Source organism: Excalfactoria chinensis, chromosome 1 (genome assembly GCF_039878825.1).
Source record: "Excalfactoria chinensis isolate bCotChi1 chromosome 1, bCotChi1.hap2, whole genome shotgun sequence".
In the NCBI taxonomy this organism is placed as follows: domain Eukaryota; kingdom Metazoa; phylum Chordata; class Aves; order Galliformes; family Phasianidae; genus Excalfactoria; species Excalfactoria chinensis.
In genome coordinates, this window is record NC_092825.1 from 139,470,612 (window position 1) to 139,491,526 (window position 20,915).

General features: G+C 34.8%; 1 protein-coding gene across 1 annotated transcript in view; it reads right to left on the minus strand.

Moving 5' to 3' along the window:
* GPC5 (glypican 5) overlaps nucleotides 1-20,915 on the minus strand; it is a 532,643-nt gene that overhangs the window by 223,016 nt on the left and 288,712 nt on the right. The gene's annotated exons all lie outside the window — the stretch shown is intronic.

The window sequence follows — 20,915 nt, forward strand, 5'->3', positions numbered from 1 at the left end:
GGCAGTGAGGTCTCACGGAGCAGAGTCTCGGGAAGCGAAGTCTCACGGGCAGAGTCTCGAGCAGCAAGCCCAGGTGAATCCATTGTCCGCCGTAGGACGACGTTGGAGGATTCTGAAGCCAGATACCTAAGAGTTCTTCATGCATGCATCTTCTTCAGCATGCAGGCGTTCACGTAGTAAGGCATCTGATGTCAGACGACCTCCTTGTTCATGAAGAGAGGCATCTGATGTCAGAAAACCTCTTTTCCATGGTTTGTCCATGCTCTTTTTATCCTACTTCTTCCCAGCCTTCGGGACATTTCTGGAAGGCTTGGGTCAGAGTCCTGTGAATACCTCGGAGATGGCCCTCTTCCTTGAGATAGGCCCACACAAAAGACCACTTAAGGGCCATTCATCTGTATCTTATCTCCCTTTCGTAGCTCCCGGACTTGTCCATCTGTCATCTGTCTGTCATCTGTCACGTCACCCTTAAACAAAGGGGGTCTGGAACCGTGGTTCAGACTTGCCTGGACTTGTCCTTCTGTGTGTCTCAGACAAAGGGAGTTCTGGAACCTTGGCCAGGCTTCCCTGAACTTGTTCATTTCAGCAGACTTTGAGACAGTAATGTAAAAAGCATGGCCTCTTACAGGATGAAGAGGTGGAATCTGTGTCTGTGATGAGCAAGAAGGACTGTGTGCTTAATGACGAGGGCTTCTTCGATAAACAACGTCACAGCAAAAATGCACACAGACACCAAAGTAGGAAAAGCTAACCCCAAATCAGTGTGGTTTTTAGTTAAATATTACTAATTCACCTTGGTCTAGCTCTGTTTTCTGAGAGATGTTTGTATAATTCAGATGGTAGACATAGAATATAGCTTATTAACACACTTCTTGTCAAAAAAGTGTTCAGTTAAAAATAAATAAATAAACAAATAAATTATAATTATAATTATAATTATAATTAAATAATTATAACATATTATATATATGTAATATTTTTATATTATATTATTATATAATTATTATATAGTAATAAAACAAGACACAGAGTTTAGTGCCTCATCCAGACAGTAAAACTGCTAAAACACTGCTTGTTATCACGATAGTATGCCATCAGGTATGTGTTCAGAATCACTCATACCGCATGCAAATCTGGTGTTACAATATAGGTGGCAGTAGTAGGCAGTTTTGTAATCTTCATGGACAAGTTTGGGTCTCAAACATCCTTTTTTTTTTTAATTTTTTTATTTTTTTCAAGTTGCTAATTGTGTTTGCACAGCTGCTTCGAATATCTGACTTTCTTTAGCCTTGATATTCATTCATCTTATTCTCACAGTATTTCTAGTTTTCATTTCTCTCCGCTTATTTATCTTGCTTGTTTGTTTTTGCATCTCTTTTCTGGGAGCTTTGCCATCCCCTGTAGCTTCTGCTGATTGTGCTTCCTACTTACTATTAAGTATTGCTTGAGGCGAGCAGAATATCACTTGGCTGTGAGACACCACAGAGGTACTGCAGATGCACTCTCCCTCTCAGTCTGTTCTCTGCAAATGCCCAAATTAGTTGGATACAACCTATGGAAGCTCTTTTCCATAGGTGCCGTGCTACCACCTCCTGCATCTGCAACTCTGATATGTGATTCACTCAACTCCCCATTTGAGATCCACTCCCTCACAAAATCTTCTCCTATGTCTGCCCTCTTTCTTCGCCCAACAAATGTTACTGAAGTTCTTCAATTCAGTTTTCCAATATAGAACTGCACAAAAGTTGGACATGCCTGCTCTAGATGTTCTTCAAATTTGAACTTGGAGGTATGTCACTGCATTATAATTTGGCTACATGAATTTCCAGAAAGTCAGACTATGCTCTTTCAAATAAATTTTTAATGCAAGAAGATTCTGTGAATGTTAAACAAACTTTACCTTGCAATAAACTCAATAGAATTTTTCAGATATAACAATATCCCTAAATTTTATTTTGGCTTCTCCTCTTACAGGCACAGAGAATTTAATTTTGTTACTGAAATAGTAATATGTTAAAATGCTACTTAAGTCACTTTGTACTTGTTAATAGTTCATTTGCATATGCAAAAGTATTTTAGGTACAGTTTATTTAACATATTTCCAAAAGGAAAAACAAAACAAAACAAAACAAACAAACAAACAAAAACAAAAACAACCAAACAAGTAATGCACTGTAGAAAGAATAGGAGGTGTTTTTGTTCTGTTTTTGTTTATTTGTTTATTTTCTAGGATTCCTTTTTAAGTGAGCACATGAAAGGTAAAAGAGAATAAACATTTTCTGGTTAAGGTTCTTGACGTTAATCTATTGTTCAAAATATTTTTATTCAGACTTGCAGTGCATCAGCCTTCTAAGCAGAAAACATCAAGACAAGGAGAATACAGAATCACTTTGAATCATGACAGTGTATATCAGATATTCCATGTAAATTATTTCTACACTTTGTATTAGAGCAGTCTGAACATTCTCATCATTTGTTTCCTTTCCTCTGCATCCTACAATTGTGGGAAATTCACAGAATTTAGTACTTTATTTAAAGGTAAATTTTCATACAGTTTAAGAGTACAGAAGGTGCGTGAGACACATTAATCCCTTGCTTCCAACCCCTGGTAGTACAGTTAGAGTAACTAGTGCTGTTTTATAAGTTATTATCCTCTGAAGTTATTTTCTGTAAGTGAGCTGGTTACCTATCAGCTCCTCATCAGATCTTCAAGGTCCCTGGATATCAGGCTGACTTATTCTTTCTTTACCAACCTTGAAAGTCCCAGGTACCTGGAGAAACAAATTCTGGTGTTTCCATCACAGAACAGGGAATTGTAACCACACGCATGTGGAGCACTAACTCTGAAATCAAGCAGCTACAAATGCAAGGACTGAAACTGCTGCTGGATAGAAAAACCTGTGATTCCCCGATGGTTATAGGGATGCCTTCATTATCTACTGCTTCCTCCACATATTGAGAGACTTGCATACCTTTAGGTGTTTCAGGTGTATTTTTTGTTTGTTTGTATTGTACACCAAGCATTAAGTTTTGATAAATCTCTCTGTCTTTGCAGCATCAGATGAGAGAAAGGCAGCCAAATAGCTTCATGGGGTTACGTGAGAAAAGCAGAAAAAAGAAGAGAAAGCAGTAAGTTTCCAAAAAGAATATTGGAAAAAAGAAACAGATGTGAGTACTTAGGAGCAAGCAAGAAAGACATACCAGAAAGATGAGTAAAAGACAAAAAATATTTTTGAAGAAAACCAGCTAGAGAGAAGAGTCTGCTTTAAAAGCTGTGATAAGAATCACTAAACAGATGTGAATTACTTCTACCTTATACATGCATTTTTCTATGTACTTTTGTATTTGTCATTCTAATCATCAGTGTCTCTTGGGTTTTACTTCAAAATGCGTAGGGAAAAGAAGAGCTGGAGTATTACTGAGATAATGCTGAAGTACTGCTTCATACCAGTTCTGCAATTGATCATAGATATAACAACAAGCTCAAGATATAATAACAAGATTATCCACCAGGAATACATTTCATGGAACAAGTGCTTTAAGAAATACAGATACAGAAAAAAATTGAAAAGAAAACCATTATATTCTTACTTCCAACGGGATATCCAAAATCTCCAAACTGGTATCAGACAGATTTTCACCTTTATGGCTAATTTCCTCTCATCTTTGTTTACTTTCTAATTTTAGCTTCATGTGCCTTTAGAGCACCTAATTGGAATCAGTACAGATTGATTAATATACTATTGTGCCTTCCAGAAGGAGGAAGAGAAAGAAAATTAACAAAATATGTGGGAGAGAGAAGTAGTGAGAGTAGGGTTGGAAACATCTGGCAGTGTATAATTAGCATTCAGCATGTTCTGTAATTCAAACAGATTATTAAATCTGTAACTTAGTAAAGTAATGCATAAAATTCTGAATTACTTAGCACTGGGTGGTGACAACATAAGATAGCCTTTTGAAAACGGAATATAAAATCACCACTTGTTTTTAGTTTCAGTCTTATCCAAATTAACAGGCCAGTCAAGTTTTGATAATTTATGATCCAGGATGATATAAATGTATGTCTCATGTTAAAGTCATCTTTTCTACCATGACAACATGCCTTATGTTATGCAAGTTACTATTTATGAAAAGCACCCCATAGAAGCAAGAACTGCAATGGTAGTGTTTTAACTAAGCAAGCAGACATAAATCACAATATCTAGGACAAAAATTGTTTGTGACAAATATATAGAAGGTTAGCGATTAGAAAAAGTAATTAGCAGAAAATAATGTAAGAAAGATTATCACTTAAGCAAGACATTACTGCTGTTTGCCAGAGTATCAATTTCATAGCCTTTGCCCAGTTCTTCTTTTGATAACTGTACACATGTGTTATGAATTCCTTTAAAAGATTACCATCACGAACAACATTATAATGAAATTATTTACACTGCAACAGTTTATACTGCATCTGCAATTTTGCTTTAATTCATAGCTACAAAAAAGCACTCCAGAATGAAGCTTGGCATAACAAAGTAAAAGCTGTGTTTCAAATAGGAAGAAAAATGTGTTCAAGTTTCAAGCTCTGACATGAAAGCATGATACCGTATAAGTTATTATTTTAAAACTAAGAAATACATCAAGATTCTGTGTGCCTTTTGCTGGTGGTGTTTGTTTGTTAGTTTGTTTGTTGTTGTTATTGTTGTTTTGTTTATTTTTAAATGAAAAATAGATTTATCATGGTAGACTGATGGTATTTTTCATAAATGTTCCAATCCTGTACACATATCCACTATTTTGTCTGCAAGTATTTTGCAGTGATTTTTATACTAATAAAAGCCTCTATATACAAAGAGTATTTTGACAACAACACTATTCATTTCTTATTGTTTCTTATTTTTCTTTTTTTTTCTTTTTTTTTTTTTCCAGTTATCCATTAAATAAGATGAATGACATTAAGTTCAGACAGAGATAAATGTAAGAAACATTATAGAAGGAATAATAGACTTTCAAAATTAATACTGTGTTTTTACCTTATTAACCCTCACAGAGCTGCTACAGTTTCATCAGAAAATAACTCTACCATGAGTAACATAATGAACATAAACAAATGCCTTTGTTGCAACTTCTCTATTGTGGAAAATCATACTAAGCACTTCCCTCTGTTAATGAGAAAGCCTTGTGAATCTGTGGCTTTTATTTAAGCACTTACTACTACAGACCTGTTTATGCTGAGTCCTGAATCTTAGATGGCAAACATTCATTTTTTGTTGAGACACCATCCCACGACACAATAGTTTTGATGTGTGTCATGGTTTTGTCATTTTTGCTATTGGTATTCCACATCATAACATCATATGGAGCACAGAGAAGAACTACACATCCCAGAGGACCTCACGGTCACAGAGTGAAATACGTCACAGAAGTGATGCTCTCTCTCGTCTCTCTCACTGCCCGGCAGCGGGTGTGGGTGTGCTTCCAAGCAATGCGGTAAGAAGATGACAGTAAATTTTATTTTGTTAGTGTTTTGATGAAATTATTTTGATTTTGATGTGCACAGTGTGTATAGTTGGTCAAAGAAAGTTTGTGCAAATTGTGATTAATATATATTTTAATGATTTATCCTCAGTTAGTTTTAAATTGCACTTCTTCCAAACAAATAAGTGGTTTCATAATTATAATTTGTCTCCTCTTAGTCATGGTACAAGAAGAAAAAAATATTCTAAGCTCCTCATGAATGCTGAAGTAGGGAAAATCTTAATTAAAAGCTATTCTATGTTTCCATTCAAAGTATCATATTAAATTATCTGTTCAGAAATCACCAAAAGGAGAGAACATAATGCTTCCCTTTCTGAAGCAAGAGACAAATAATAATAATAATAATAATAATAATAATAATAAAATTTAAAATTAAAATTAAAATTTTAAACTACACTGGGAGGATAAACATAATTTTTAAATTGGATATAATTTCCTTTGCTAACAATAATGTGAAATGTACAAACTTAAGAAAGGAAAAGGTAAATTAATTTTCACCATTTGTGTTGTTCATTGCCAAAGACCAGTCTCTGCTGAGCAGTCTGTGTACCTGCACATAGTAGCGTGTAAGTTCACAACCACCTTCCCCAAATCAAGCAAAGGAAATGGCATTTAAAAGATCCAATGGCACATTTTATTAGCAATAGGAGAAAAGTAGCTTTGTACAACAATTAGCTTTGCAGTGATACTAAGAGACTATACTGATCACAAGGTACATGGAACTAGAAAGAGTTACATTTGCTCCAAATGAAAAAGAGCAACTTGACAATTTTATCATCTCAGCAGAGCTACTACAGCAAAACAGCTACTATAGCAAAAGGATGTTTCTCTTTTCCCACAGCAGCAGATCTCCAGATGATTTTAAAATCTTGGATTAATTATTATATATCACTCTAGGCTATATTTTCTGTTTATAAAAAATGCATTAGAGGCAGAAATGAATCTTGCTGCTACTTAATAAGTGTTATCATTATTAATATGTAGATGGTACTATCTTAATAGAAAGAGATCAGTTAGTAGAGAGCTTAATACTCCCATAAAGAGCTACTAAAATCAGTAGATAAAGCAATCAGTAAATGTGTATCCTGCCTCAGATCACTGTCCAGAAGTGTCAAGCTACTGTAACTTCATGTATTCCGTTCTCTACTGGAGAATTAAGAAAATCACTACAAGTAGCAGGAAAGAAGGCAGTAAGACATGATAATAGTTGGAGCTCTTGACAGTAAGTGTGCTTGTCTACAAAATGGAATGAATACAGAGAAACCAGTGCTACAAGTGTCTATTAAGAAAGCACCCAGAGTTCAAAGTTGTTAACAATCTTGTTGTCAAGGATGACTTACTCCAGACAAAACCAGAGGCAACAGAACAGAGCAAATGCTAATATAAAAATATAGCACAGCACTAAGTCCATGACAAGCCAGAAGTCTTGGGTACCAGATACACTTTTCACTTTCTCCAGAGAAGTAATACTTCTAGTAATAATCTACTATAAGACGCTTATAAAACTGTAAGCCACATCTGAAGTTTATATCCACAAAACACTCTATTATACTAACACACAGTCCAATTGCTGGTTACAGAGAAACAGGTTAGGAAATTTGACTGGAGTATAAATAATCTGTTAATACTGTTCTGTTGATATTCTTTGTCTCCTGATCTCATAAAGTGAAATTAATCTCTGAGAATTTTTTGTTAGACAGACATTTCAGTAGGAAAGACGGAACTAAATATTTATAGGAAAAACAAAACCACCACCATCAAAATACCTGCAGTGCTACTTTGCTAAACTCCTTGTGAATATGATTTTTCTAGATGCTAGAAGTACACTGTGACACTAAAGAAAAGGAATTTCACTGCAGAAAGGTTTTCATTAAGCAAAAAAGTAAGTTAAAAAATTACACGAAAGTAGACTAAGCACTATGGAGGAAAAAAGAAAAATTAAAGATTATTTTCTTAATAGATCAATTAATTAACATTATTCATAAAAAAAACATCTTTCTTTATACTGTCTCCACTGGGCATGCTAACTCTTAAGCATAAGACAGCTGTTTCCTTTGCAGAACTGCTTTTAGATGGTAAATAATCTGCAGGTAACTGACAAGTCAAGCACGTAAAAGCCCCTCAGAGGTTGAAAATATATTTATGCGTTTGTAATATTAATGACTAGTTTATCCTTTTAAAGAAACAAAGACTATGCTTCCTGTTTAACTTGAAATTTCTTTTTCAATAAATTCTGTGCACACTTTGTGTGCTTAGTACGGACCAGAATTGACCAGGATAAGAAATAGAACAGATTTATTAGTTTCCTGAACAAGCTGTACTTACCAGAAGAGACAGAATGAATAAAAATATAACTGTACAACCAGTTATGAAAAATTGCAGAAAAAGTTGGAAGAAAATGGCATGCGTTAACAACTATGTTACACAAAACAGTCCCAAGATACTCATAGTTTTATGTCTGTTTACATATGCTCTTTTTCTCATGAATGTACTAGAGACTCAGCTATCCAGTGTTGCTCTTAAAGTTTATGTAAACAGTGAGTTCTGAAAGGACTTTGTAAGTGTTAATAATGAGAACTTCTGCAAGCACACCCACAATCATAATTTAGCCAAATAAATGCAAACTATTGCTTAAAACAAAAACAAAACAAAACAAAAACAGGTTGAAATGTCATGTTATTTTACTATACAGACCCATTATTTCTGTTTATCAGTCAATCTGCACACTCAGAAAATTAAATATTTATTAGTTTCATCTGGTTCAACTGAAATGGATTTCCAGTGTTTTCTATTATTTTGCTATACAATACACATAAATTTATAGAAAAAATAAATTTTACAAATCAGATGGACATTATTCCTAAATAGTGAATACCTTCTAGTTACATAACTATATTTGAGGATATGGCCTGTGCAAGTTTCCCTTAAGAAACACAGCAACCTGAGCTTTTCTGAAAAGAGATTCAATTCAAGAGAACTGTGGTTAAAGTGCCTGAGTTATTTTTTGAAAATGAAATTCATTCTTGAATACACTAAAATAAAATAAAAACAGTTTCAGGTTTTCTAATGATGTTTTCCAATTGATAAAATTGATTCAGAAAAGAACTTAGAAATAGCTTAGTATAGATTCTATACCTTTGAGTGATATGAGAAATCATATTTTTAACTATAATTTTCTTCTGATTGGTCATATTTAGGCACTACATATTTGAATCCTCTCTTTCTGTGTCTTGTTGTAGACTGTTTTCTGATTTGTGAGCTCTATGCTACTGCACTGCATTGATTTATTTAAATGATGTTTCTGGACCAGCTTTTGCGTGATGATCAAGTCTGTATAACTATTTTCTGTTAATTCAAGTTCTATAAGACCTTCTAACTATTTAATAAACAAACAAACAAGCAATGCTGGAATGGAAAAGTCATAAATAAGACCAGTATTTCAGTGACAAATATTTGACCCATGCTTAAAGGACAGTACATCTATTCGTATTTAATTTAGAAATATACGTTTCTTATGAAAAAGTAGAGTTTCATAGACGCTAACAATGTTTTGACTTCTTTCCATGTTACTGGTGTTTTCAGATTTTGGTAAATATTTCAAAAATTTCATAAGCCCATTTCAACTTCAAGCTAAAGCTTTGTCCAACAATGAAATTTTGAAAAGAATCCTGATAGATGTTACACAGAAAATATAAAACTCCCCACAATAGAATCTGAGACAATTACTGTATCACGGATTAACTATTTGATTTGCCCTTTTAAAGGATAAAAGGAAAAAAGTAATTTCAAAAGCTGAACACTCTAGATGTTAAACATAACAGTAAGCTGAGATTTCCTTTTCCAGACTTCAAAATGCTCCAGTATAAATGTAGCATCTCATTAATATTTTAATTACATGGGTTCATAGTCACCTCTGAAAAATTAGAATTAAGATTTTATTTTATTTTTGCAAAATGGTTCTTAAGTCTATTTATCGTAGAATCATAGAAAATCCCAAGTTGGAAGAGACTCACACTAGCATTATGATCAGTTCCCTGGGAGTCTGTTCCAGTTCCTAACCATCTTCTTGGCTTTAAAAAAGGCTTTAGCTGCCTCTCATATGTCTTGCCCTCTGGACCCTTCTTCATTATTTGTTCCCCCTGCTTTGGACACTGCTCTTATGTCTGCCTTATATATTGTGGTAGAAATAGTGTTAAGTGTTCACTAGTATCATAATTTCTTTCAGTTTTTATTGTACTTCTAAATCCACTCTGTAAATAAGAGATAGATTTTTGTAATAAATACAGTTTTCCAAACACAATTGTTGTTACAGACAAGAGGAGTTTACATTTGCAACAGATGGGCTATTTGTTTAATCATCTTTGCCAAAAACAAAAGAGATTTTGTGCAAGAAAAAGAAATGCTGTTGGTACATTTAAGACACAATTTTGCCCTTTAATTATGTAAATGTTATTTAACAATGAAACTGTGTTTTATAGCCTCAGATTCAGTGTGTGCCTAATATTCACCAAAATAAATGAATAAATACATAATACAAGGATGAGACACTGAAGAGTTAACAAAAAAGACAGAGTTACAATGATTGTAAGCAGAACAAAATGTCTCCACGAGTAACTGCTATATAACAGATTTATGCTGAGTCTAACAAGAGTGCCAAGGCTCTGTCCATTGAATTGCCATTATATCAGGCTATTTCCTATTACTAGACCAATTTTTAAGTGCATTCAAGTCACCTGACTGAGAAATATTTAGTATAAGAATATTTTATTTTATATTTGTATTTCATTGATATTTATGTCTCCATGCAGCATTGCTCAGCAGCAACTAAAACACTGGAGTGTTATCAAGATTCTTTTTCTCCTAAGGCTAAAACACCAAATGCTATGAAAGAAATCATACCAGAAACTATGAAGGAAATCAGTTCCATCCCAGTTGAAACCAGGACAAAAATACACTGAGACCATCCTGTCATTCCACATAGTAACAGGAATTCCGATGACAAATTCTATTACTCACAGGATAAAGAGATTAAAGGTATTTCTGGCAACTAAGTAACCTAGCATACTGAACAGTCTGAATAGATGTGCTGGACATGGAAACTTATTGCTTTTGACTTACTTTAAAAAAAACTCTTTTTCTTTAACCCAAATCCACTTGAATTAATTTATGCCTACTTCTAGGCAAAAGCATAATTAGCTCTGATCTTCAACTAATAAACCTGCTAAAACTCAAGATATGAATTCTATATGCAATGAGTGAAAAAGAAATATTTTTCCCTGGTAAAACATGACATAGAATTTGCACTGCTCATCACTTATGATATATTTTTCCCCATTGTGTTTTAAACATTTTGTAGTAGAAGTACTTGCATAGTTAGAATGAATGCTGGTTACCTATTTGATGGCATTTAATAGCAAATGGGAATCTCACACTAGAAAACATATGTTCACACACTGTAAATATATTTGCTTGCTTTCTTAAATACGCTTCACATCTTAGAACAAGCAGTTCACTAATAGCTTTTTCAAAGGACATTATTGTAAAGATGTTCTCTCCTCTTACCGTATTTCTTTACAGATGATTGATTTGAGATTTTTTACTATTTAGTGGGACTCCATCATGATCTCACTCTCCCTTCTCACCTGTCACCAGCAAGTTGCATTGCTTCCAAGACATAACGTTTGAATTGTTCATAAAATAAAATAAAATAAAATAAAATAAAATAAAATAAAATAAAATCTGAGTGTATCTTTTTAGCTAGATCTTCTGGGGATGTATTTTTTTAGCTGACCTCTTTCTTTATCACCTGGGAAAAATCCTAGTTTCTGAAGCTACTGATGGACTGCACACTACCTGCTTTTTATTTGAAAGAAAATGATGTTTTAAAAAATGAACTATGACACACTGCAGCAGATAGATGATATCAAACCTTTCCATGATTAACTGGATGAAGAAGAAAATGAAATAGCTTTTTTTTTTTTTTTTTTTTTTTTTCTTCCTTTTATATAATTTGTTACATAGAAGGGAAATCCTTTCTAAAAAAGCCCTTTGGAGACAAAGCATGGGCTCTTTGACATTTGCCTCAGTGTTGTTCACTAAATGGCAAAAACTAGGGTTTAGGCAAATGAAATAATGTAAATAATAATAATAATAATAATAATAATATTGTTTCTCTAATTGTTTCTTTTAATTTCTGCTCTCTAGATGTTTTTATTCATTCACAGTTTTTTTCTCTTTTCAAAACACAAAAAAATATTGCAGAATCTCATTCTTCAACAAAATTAAGAGCCTTTACTTTTAGTATACTCTCAATAATACCTGACCAAGAGCAATCAATCAGGTGCTGCTCCTGATAAAATATACTCCTCTCCCCTGCCATCAGTCTTTCCTGTTTGTCAGTGAATGCTTCAGTGGCATCTTCTGGTATTCAAAAGAATGAATAACCATCTTGATGTGAAATAATTTTTCCATTAAATATATACACTATAAAACAAGTTTAAAGAAATGAAATATAAAATAAATAAATAAATAAATAATAATAATTAAAAAAAAAAAAAAAAAAAAAAAAAAAAAAAAAAAAAAAAAACACCAGTGGTTCTTCTTCAGTTCTTGTTTTTACACCAGTTGAAGTAATAATGAATGAGGAGAAATTAAAATCCAGTGATCTGGTAGTCATACAGTCCTGAGAGTTTATGTGTAAATAAACTGCTTCTACAGCTATTAGTAATCTACATAATTTCTTACAATTGTATCACCTGACATAAGATGAGAAATGGTAGTAGATCAGGAAAAAACAAGAGAAAGAAGAAAGGAGGGAAAAAGACAACAGATAACATTACCAAAAAATCCCCCCAAACTGATTATTCCTAATGCATTTCTCCAAAACTTTCTTCTATATGTTATGACTTACATTTTCTAGAAATTGATGGATAGTAAAATAAATTAATGTTTATGAATTAGAAAGGAAATGAAAATTGCTAAGAACTAGACATTCCATTTGATCTTTTACAAGAACAGTACTTTATAGCTTCATAAAATGTTACTGAGTACAGAGGTTTAATCACAATGCCTTTAACTGTGTGTATTTTCCTTTGATATGGCATATACTGTGACACTGTACATCATAGATCTTGCTCAGTATATTCCAGTAACAGGTGAATCCTGAGAAGTCAACAAAATGACTTCCTTAGTCACAAGAGCTTTGAAATAAAATCACTGGCAGCTCAATTCTGGGTCACTGCTCCTCAGTACATGTTATTAGATGTCACCAAGCATTTCTGGAATCTTTTGAATTGTTCCCTTTTCTGAAGAAGCTGTTAAAACAGGTATCAATTATGGGACCACATTTAACAATGTTAAACTACTGGGAACCATTGGTGAGTGTCTCAAAATAACTAGTCCTGAATTTATCAAAAGTACTTCGCATAGAAAAGGAGCTTATTTAGAATCAAACTGTTACCTCCAATTAAAAATAATAGTTAAAAATTTGATGAAATTAAAAACTTATTAGAATTAGGACTCATTCACCAATGCACTTACTGTAGACTGTTATCCCTGTGGAAAACAAAAAAACAAAAAAACACAAAAACGAATAATTTTGTCATCCCACCCACCAAGCATTCAAAATTTGCCTTTTATGCACTGTGAATACTTGCATTCAGCTCCACGTGACCATCCAGAGTGCCGGCTCATAACTGTGCCTGGATTAAGCATGTTATGAATGCAGTGATGAACTGAGTGCTTCTTAACCAGTTTGGTCCACTTACATAAGCACTTAGAATTTGATAATACTAGAAGACCCTAAAGCTGTACCTGACACACCAGTGACTGGTGCTACTGTGTTGGGTTGATTTAGAAAGGGATGGCTACAGGAGGCTGTGGGGCTCTTCTGTGAAATAAGGTCTGGAACACAGATGGTCCAAGTTGGCTCCAGTGGCCTCACCACAATGCACATCTGTTATGATCAGATTGCACTCCCTCATTACCCACCCCCCAGGCAACACTCAGGAAAAATAGGGGGAAGACTCAAGAATTAAGGACTGAGGTTTGCCTGAGTGTCCTGTGTGTCTAAGCCTTAGAAGGACAACATAAACTAGAAAACTATTAATGTTTCTTACTGTATTCATTGAAATATATGAGCATGCATGTTTAATCATTGAATGTAAATTCCCTGCTGTGCCCTATTAAGTAGGCAACATTTAACAAACAATACATGTTTTAATAAATCTCAAGTACTTCTGCAAATCAAAATGTATGATCAATATTTTTGTCTATAATTAGCCTTCACTGAACAATTTGATTGGGAAACCTTCACCCTAATTAATAGTTCTTCCATTTTTTTCTAATGACTGAATTTGTCTATTTAAGCTATCCATACAATATGAACAAAGTGACAATTATTTAGCTCACGGGTAGTTTCTGGCTTTAAAAACAGCTGTCATGTACAGATTTTACTTCCTGGTATTTCAGAAATAGTAATTTCTAATGGCCAGCTGTCTCCTCTTTGTCTAAATACTAACATATTTTCCAAATGTCACTGTTGTAATAAGTAAAACACTCTTAAGGGTATTAAGCTTTCATTGTCACTGCCACCTGTGTAAGTGTCATATACTGTGTTTCTCACAACCAAAAGCTGCTCATAAGAGCCATCCTTTGCTTGGAACTGGAGTATTACATACATTTCTATCCAAACCTATAAATGTACTGAAGAGTCATAGAAAAATGATGGAACAGACACAATAAAGGTACTGAACAAGGAAAGTTCTCCCTATTTCTCATCCATCCTTCTCTATTTATACTTGTTCCCATTCAGATATCCCAATCAGATTTGTCAAAAATTTCCTTTCTTCAGCTCCAGCTTCTTAGGATAAAACTCCTCCAGTTTCATCTCTACTACTTTATTTATTTATTTATTTAGGTTAAAGTTTTGCTCATCTGGTTTGGATCTCAACATATTTTGGCCCTGAATTATCATAGAGTTATAGAATCATAGAATAGATTGGGTTGGAAGGGACCTTAAAGGTCATCTAGTTCCAACCCTGGACAGGGTTACCAGCCACTGAATCAGGCACTAGTTCAGGTTGCTGATCAAAACTAACCTTGAACACCTCCAGGAACGGTGCATACACAGCTTCTCTGGACAACTTGTTCCAGTGCCTCACCACTCTCTGAGTGAAAAATTTCCCCCTAACATCTAATCTAAATCTCCTCTCTTAGCTAAAAGCAGTTACCCATTCTATCATTATTACATCACATAAGAGGTCAGTCTCTTTTCTGATAAGAAGTTCCTTTTAAGTATGGGAATGCCACAATGAGATCTGCCCAGAGCCTTCTCTTCTCCAGGCTGAGCAAGCCTATCTCCCTCTGCCTGTTTTCATATGAGAGATGCTGCAGCTCCCTGATCATCTTCATGACCTCTGAACCCACTCCAACAATGCTACATCTTTCTCATGCTGAGGGCCCCAAACTGAACACAGTATTCCAGATGGGGGAGGAGAAATGGGAAAAATCACCTCCTCCCCACTGCTGGCCACCCCTCTTTTGGTGCAGCACAGGATAACACTGGCCTTGTGGGCTACAAGCTCACATTGCTATTTTATGTCAGGCTTCTCATCCATCAGGATTCACAAGACCTTCTCTGCAGAGCTGCTCTCAAAGAGTTCTTCTCCCAGTCTGTTCACACATCTCACATGTCCTTGATGGACCTCATTAAGTTCATATGTGCCTGCCCAGATCCTTCTGTTGTGTCAATTGTATCACAATGCTTGATGTCATCAGCAAACTTGCTGAGAGTTTACTTAATCCCCCAGTCTATGCCACTGAGGGGCACAGAGGTGAGGATTACACCCCTGTAGTTTCCCAGGCCTTCATTTCTCCCTTTCTTAAAAAAAAAAAAAAAAAAAAAAAAAAGGTAGTGATGTTTCCCTTTTTTTAGTTATTAGGGACTTTCCCTGACAGCCAATTATAATGTCTTTGATTGACTCATGTCCACAATGCTTAGGGCATTATTGAAAATAAAATAAAAACAAGGGCTTTGTGCCCTACCCTGAAGCCTGGCACAAAATTACATATGGTCTGTCAATGATCACAGAATTCATAAGTTCAAATCATATGTCTAAATGAGAAATGTACCAGCCATTCAGGGAGCCCTTACTTTAAGATCGTGCAATAAAAGCAGTTACCTAGGGATGACTGTATACAATATATATTTGAGAAAGGAAGCCAAATGGGAGAAAAGATACATGTTTCAGAGACTAATGGATTTGACATAAAAAATACTAGTGACTATATGGTGCCACAAAGGATACTTTTAATGAAGAGTCTGTCTATTGAGCTGCAGCTTAAACCTTCTGTGCCTCCAACTGGGTAAATCACAGTGAAGCAGGAGATTTTTCCTTCTTTAATCACCTCCACTGGTCCTAAGATGAATTTGATCATAGGATTCCGATTAAGAAAAACAGCTTATGTTTAACATATGAACTCATTGCTACTGGCCAACATTTGGCACAGTGTTCTACTTAACCAAACTCTGAAAACACACAAAAAATAGAACTTGTATTCAGATTCAGTTACCTAAATGTAGTCATCCACAATACAGGTTTTCATGTGAACTAACTGTTGTTGCAAAAGACACAGTTACTATAGTTAAAGTATACCGGTGAATTATTCAACACACACTGAAATGGGCCTTTGAAATGATGTGCAAAATTTAGAATATTTCTAGGCTACAGTTAAAAGTATGATCTAGAGGGGAATCCTTCCAAGAGGATCCAGGAACAGAGTACACTTTCTCCCTGCATTTATTCCCAGAACATACAAAAGAGTATTCATACCACAGTACAGTTCTAGCAAATAGGTAACAAATTTGTAGGCCAGCTTGAATTATACAGACTGCTAGACACTTCCCTTTAGAAGAGCAGGAGACAGGGGAATTTTAGTTGCTGCTCTGCAGATACACTGCTTGAGCAAATGTAGGTTACGAGTATTTTAGTGTACATTCATGCTTTTTAGGAAGCCTGCAAATTTTTTGCTTGAAAATAACAATCTTTTTGAAAACTTATAGAACTAGGTCTTGCTTATTTCTCTCTCTACAATATATTATTTCTAGGAAAAATAAACAAACAGAAACAAAACAAATAAAAAAATCTTGCTTCTGTAAAAAAATGATGATTCACACCACTGTAATTATTATAAGTTAAATTAATTTTGTGCACAGGTTACAAAGAAATCTGTCAAAAGAGAGAGTAATTGTTAACATTTTATATAATGAAAAAAATATATCATGATGCATGTTTCCTTGAGATCGAAAAAAAAGTTATTTTCCTTTGATGAAATTTTCAAAGCTCTTATCTGTTACTGGAAAGAAATAAAAGCTTTCTAAAGTTTTGCATGAAAACAAAGACATAAATTCCCATCGGTCTCTAGTGGAATGATTATTCTCTTTTTTCCCCTTATACTAAATGAGTAACTTTAACTACAATACTAAAAGCTTAGCTTGATTATTACCTACAACATATTTTTCCTCATCTATCCAAATAATTAAAGAATCATTGGACCACAAAGACTTACAGGTAAAGATGGGAGGCAACGTACTTGAGCACAGGTTGCTGCTTTTCAAGAACTAACTTTCATCTGTTTTCTACTGGCTCCTTTGAAAAGATTGGATTAGTAAGTTAAATTTCTGTGAACATATCACATACATCAATTAATTCCATATAGTTTAATATTAACTAGGATACTCTGGTTATCCCACCCTTCTTTCCCACAGGAAAACTGTTATAATTCTGAGCTCTTCTCTCTCTTGTTTTTTGGGAACTGGAAATCTTTTGAAGATAAAGATTTATTGTAATAAGTACATTCCTGTGGAAGACCTATATTCCAACAAATCAGTATTCTCTTTCAGCAAAAAGATACATATTGTCAACACATACAGAGTTCCAAGATTTTTTTGTACGTGTGATAAAGTGCTTGCAGAGTAATACATAAAAATATAAATTGTTTGAAGCATATACAAGAGCACAGCGATACTCAAAAATACTCAAATTAAAATGATTTCAACTATAAAATCTTACTTGTGGACTCCTATGAGTCGATCTCCAACACTCCTTCATATTTGCACAAGTAAAACTGCTGATTGTAAGATGACACAAAGCAGTGAGAAGAAAAAAACAAAACAAAACAAAACAAAACAAAAAAACTAATTTCATTTCAAATACTGATAGAAAACTGAAATTAATTAGAAGGTCACTTTCGTGCATCCTATTTTACTAAATGGTGTGACCTCTATGTTTAATTATCCATTGGAAAAATCAGATGATAACACTTCCTGCTCCCAGTTTACTCTCTGCTTGTGCAGCCTCACCTGAAGTACTAAGTTTAGTTTGGGGCACCGCAGAGTAAGAAATACAAAGAATTATTAAAGGACCCCCAGAGGGGGAACACTTTCCTTGGCCTGTCTCCTCCTGCCTATGTATCTGTAGAACCCCTCCTTGTTATCTTTCACATCTCTCACCAAGTTCAGCTCCATCTGCACTTTGGCTTTCCTAATCCTGTGTTTGCACACACAGACAACAGCCCTGAATTCCTCCCAGTCTACATAACCATGCTCCCACTTCCTGTACATTTTCCCCTTTTCCCTCAGTTAAGCTGCAGGTCCTTGCACAGGCACAATGGTTGCGTGCTTCCCCTGCTCAACTTCATTTGCTGGGGGACGGAGGGCCATTGCACTCTCAAAAGTGTGTCCTTAAAGAGCTGCCAGTGCTGTTCTGCACTGATGCCCTTAAGGACAGTTTACCAGGATATCCCACTCAGCAGTTCCTTGAGCAGCCAGAATTTTGTTCTCCTGAAGCACAGGGTCCTATCTCTGCTTTTTGCCAGGCCCACATTCCTCCAGATCACAAACTCCACCAAGGCATGGTCACTACAGCCCAGGCTGCCTCCAGTCTTAACCTCTCTAATGCTCTTCTCCACATTTGTGAGGATCAGGTCCAGTAGGGTTTCACCTTGGGTCAGTCCATCTATTACTTGGACCAGGAAGTTGTCCTCAACAGATTCCAGGAATCTCCTGGATTACCTGCCACCCACCATGACACTATCCCAGCAGATATCCAGGTGATTGAAATCCCCATTAGGACAAGAGCCCGTGTGCAGGACACCTTCTGCAGCTGGAGCAAAAAGGCTTCATCAACAGACTCCCCCTGATCAGGAAGCCTGTAGCAGACACCAACCACTATATTCCCTTTACTGGACTGATCCTTGATTTTTACCCACAAGCTCATGACCTGATTGTGGCTGTTCCTCAGACACGGCTCTTCTCAATCTATCCACTCTTTGACACAGAGGGCAACTTCTCCACCGTTCTTACCTTGTTTATCCTTCCTGAAGAGCCAATACTCCTCAATGATGGTATTTCAGTTATGGGAGTCATCCCACCATGTTTCAGTGATAGCAGCAAGGTCATAACTTCCCAAGTGCAACATGGTTTCTAATTTGTCCTGCTTGTTACCTAGGCTGCATGCATTGCTATAAGGCACTTCATCTGGGTTTTCTGTCTCACCACCTTTATAGAGGATCTAGGATCCCCTAGAATAGCAACATCCCCCTTCCTTACTCCATCCATTTGTATTCCACCCTGTTTGCCCATTAAGTTTGATACAAGGCCTTGAACTACCCACTCAACCCCAAAGACCCTCATTTTGTCCCCTTCCCCCTTTCTCAATAAGAAATTAATAATCCATAGATTAACTAAAATCAAGTTTTTGAGAAATATTTTTCTTCTGACAGAGAAAATACATGGTAAGCTAAAAATCAAATACAGGAAAAGACAAGATTTTCTTGTATAAAGACCCTCAAGATAATGTAAATATGTGAGCCTTAAACTAGGACATATGGTAAAGAAATAGCTGCACTGAATGTTAAAATGAGAAAAGAAGAAGACAGACAATGCTGTGGCACAGCACTTTTCAGAAAACTAGTGGTCTTGCTATAAGTCTTATGAGAATTTTGATAAAAGGCAGTGAGTATTTCAGCAGAGTGATAGCAGGATTAGCTCTTCTCTCTTCCTAACACAACTATGTGAAAACAGAGATATGGATAGGTATTTCTTGCCTTTATATATATATATATATATTATATTATATTATTTTATTTTATTTTATTTTATTTTATTTTATTTTATTTTATTTTATTTTATTTTATTTTATTTTATTTTATTTTATTTTAGGTAATTCATTATGACACATTAAATTGTCCTGTAGGGATTTCCTCATTAGAGTAGAATAAAAATTGCACAGTGTCAAGACTTTATGCAGGTGTTTATTTTATACATTTAAAGTACACTATCCTTTGTAGTACCACTCCTCCAAAAGACTCCAGGAATTTGCTGTTCTAAAGCAACTTAAAAAGGGTAAAACAGTCAGAAAAACTGTAGGGCTCTGAAATACTAAATGTAATAGAATAATTGAATATTCAATATGAAAACTAGAATTTTTAAGAATACAACATACTTTAAGCAATAGTATAATGCTAGGGCAATCATTTCTGAGTCATAAATAACAAATCTCTCCATTGGTCCCCCAGAGCCTAAGGCCTGTCACCACACATTTGTCTCCAAAACTGAGTGAAAACAATTCCTATATCTGTAACACTGAGTGGAGAAACAAGTCGTGCTCAACTTTGGCGGCTATATATTCAAATAAAATTGCTAGTTATATCTTAGCAAATATGTATCTTCCTTTCCTCTCTGTTACTTCTGGGTCTGAGGACTATACACATGTTTAGAAGACAGTGACGAGGAATTAGAAAAGATATGTGTACTCTAAATATGTTTTTATTTTTATGCAAAGCAATGTCTTTAGTATGGATATTTTTATATCATACTTTATCAGCTTATTTAGATTTATTTTGCTTATTTATTTTAGCTATTAATTTAGATCATAAACTTATAGTAAACAGGATACCCTTGGTGAAATTCTTTAGACTAAATAACAAAACAGAGATGTGGCTTTGGATAGGAGCCCCAGATTCTAGTGTAATACAGAATAGGCAGTAATCTCACTTCCTTTCCTGACTGATTATGAAAAACTTACACATAGTGAAAGACTGTGAAAATAATTTTTTGTAAGGAAAAGATAACATCATCTATATGCCTGCATGTATCAAAAGATTAAAGGCAAAGTGAAGGTAAAGTAAACTTCTCGTTTCCACAATAAATTCATTATGCATTATTTCTAACAATATTTTTCTCTTCAGGATTTCTAAATTGCTATGTGAGCAATGTCCAATTCAGACCATTGTGTTTCTACCTGTCTGAGATTACTGAAACTGCATTCTGCTTTTCACTTTAATAATACGGTTATGTTACACTGATAAACTAGCACTTCATAATGGACAGAAGC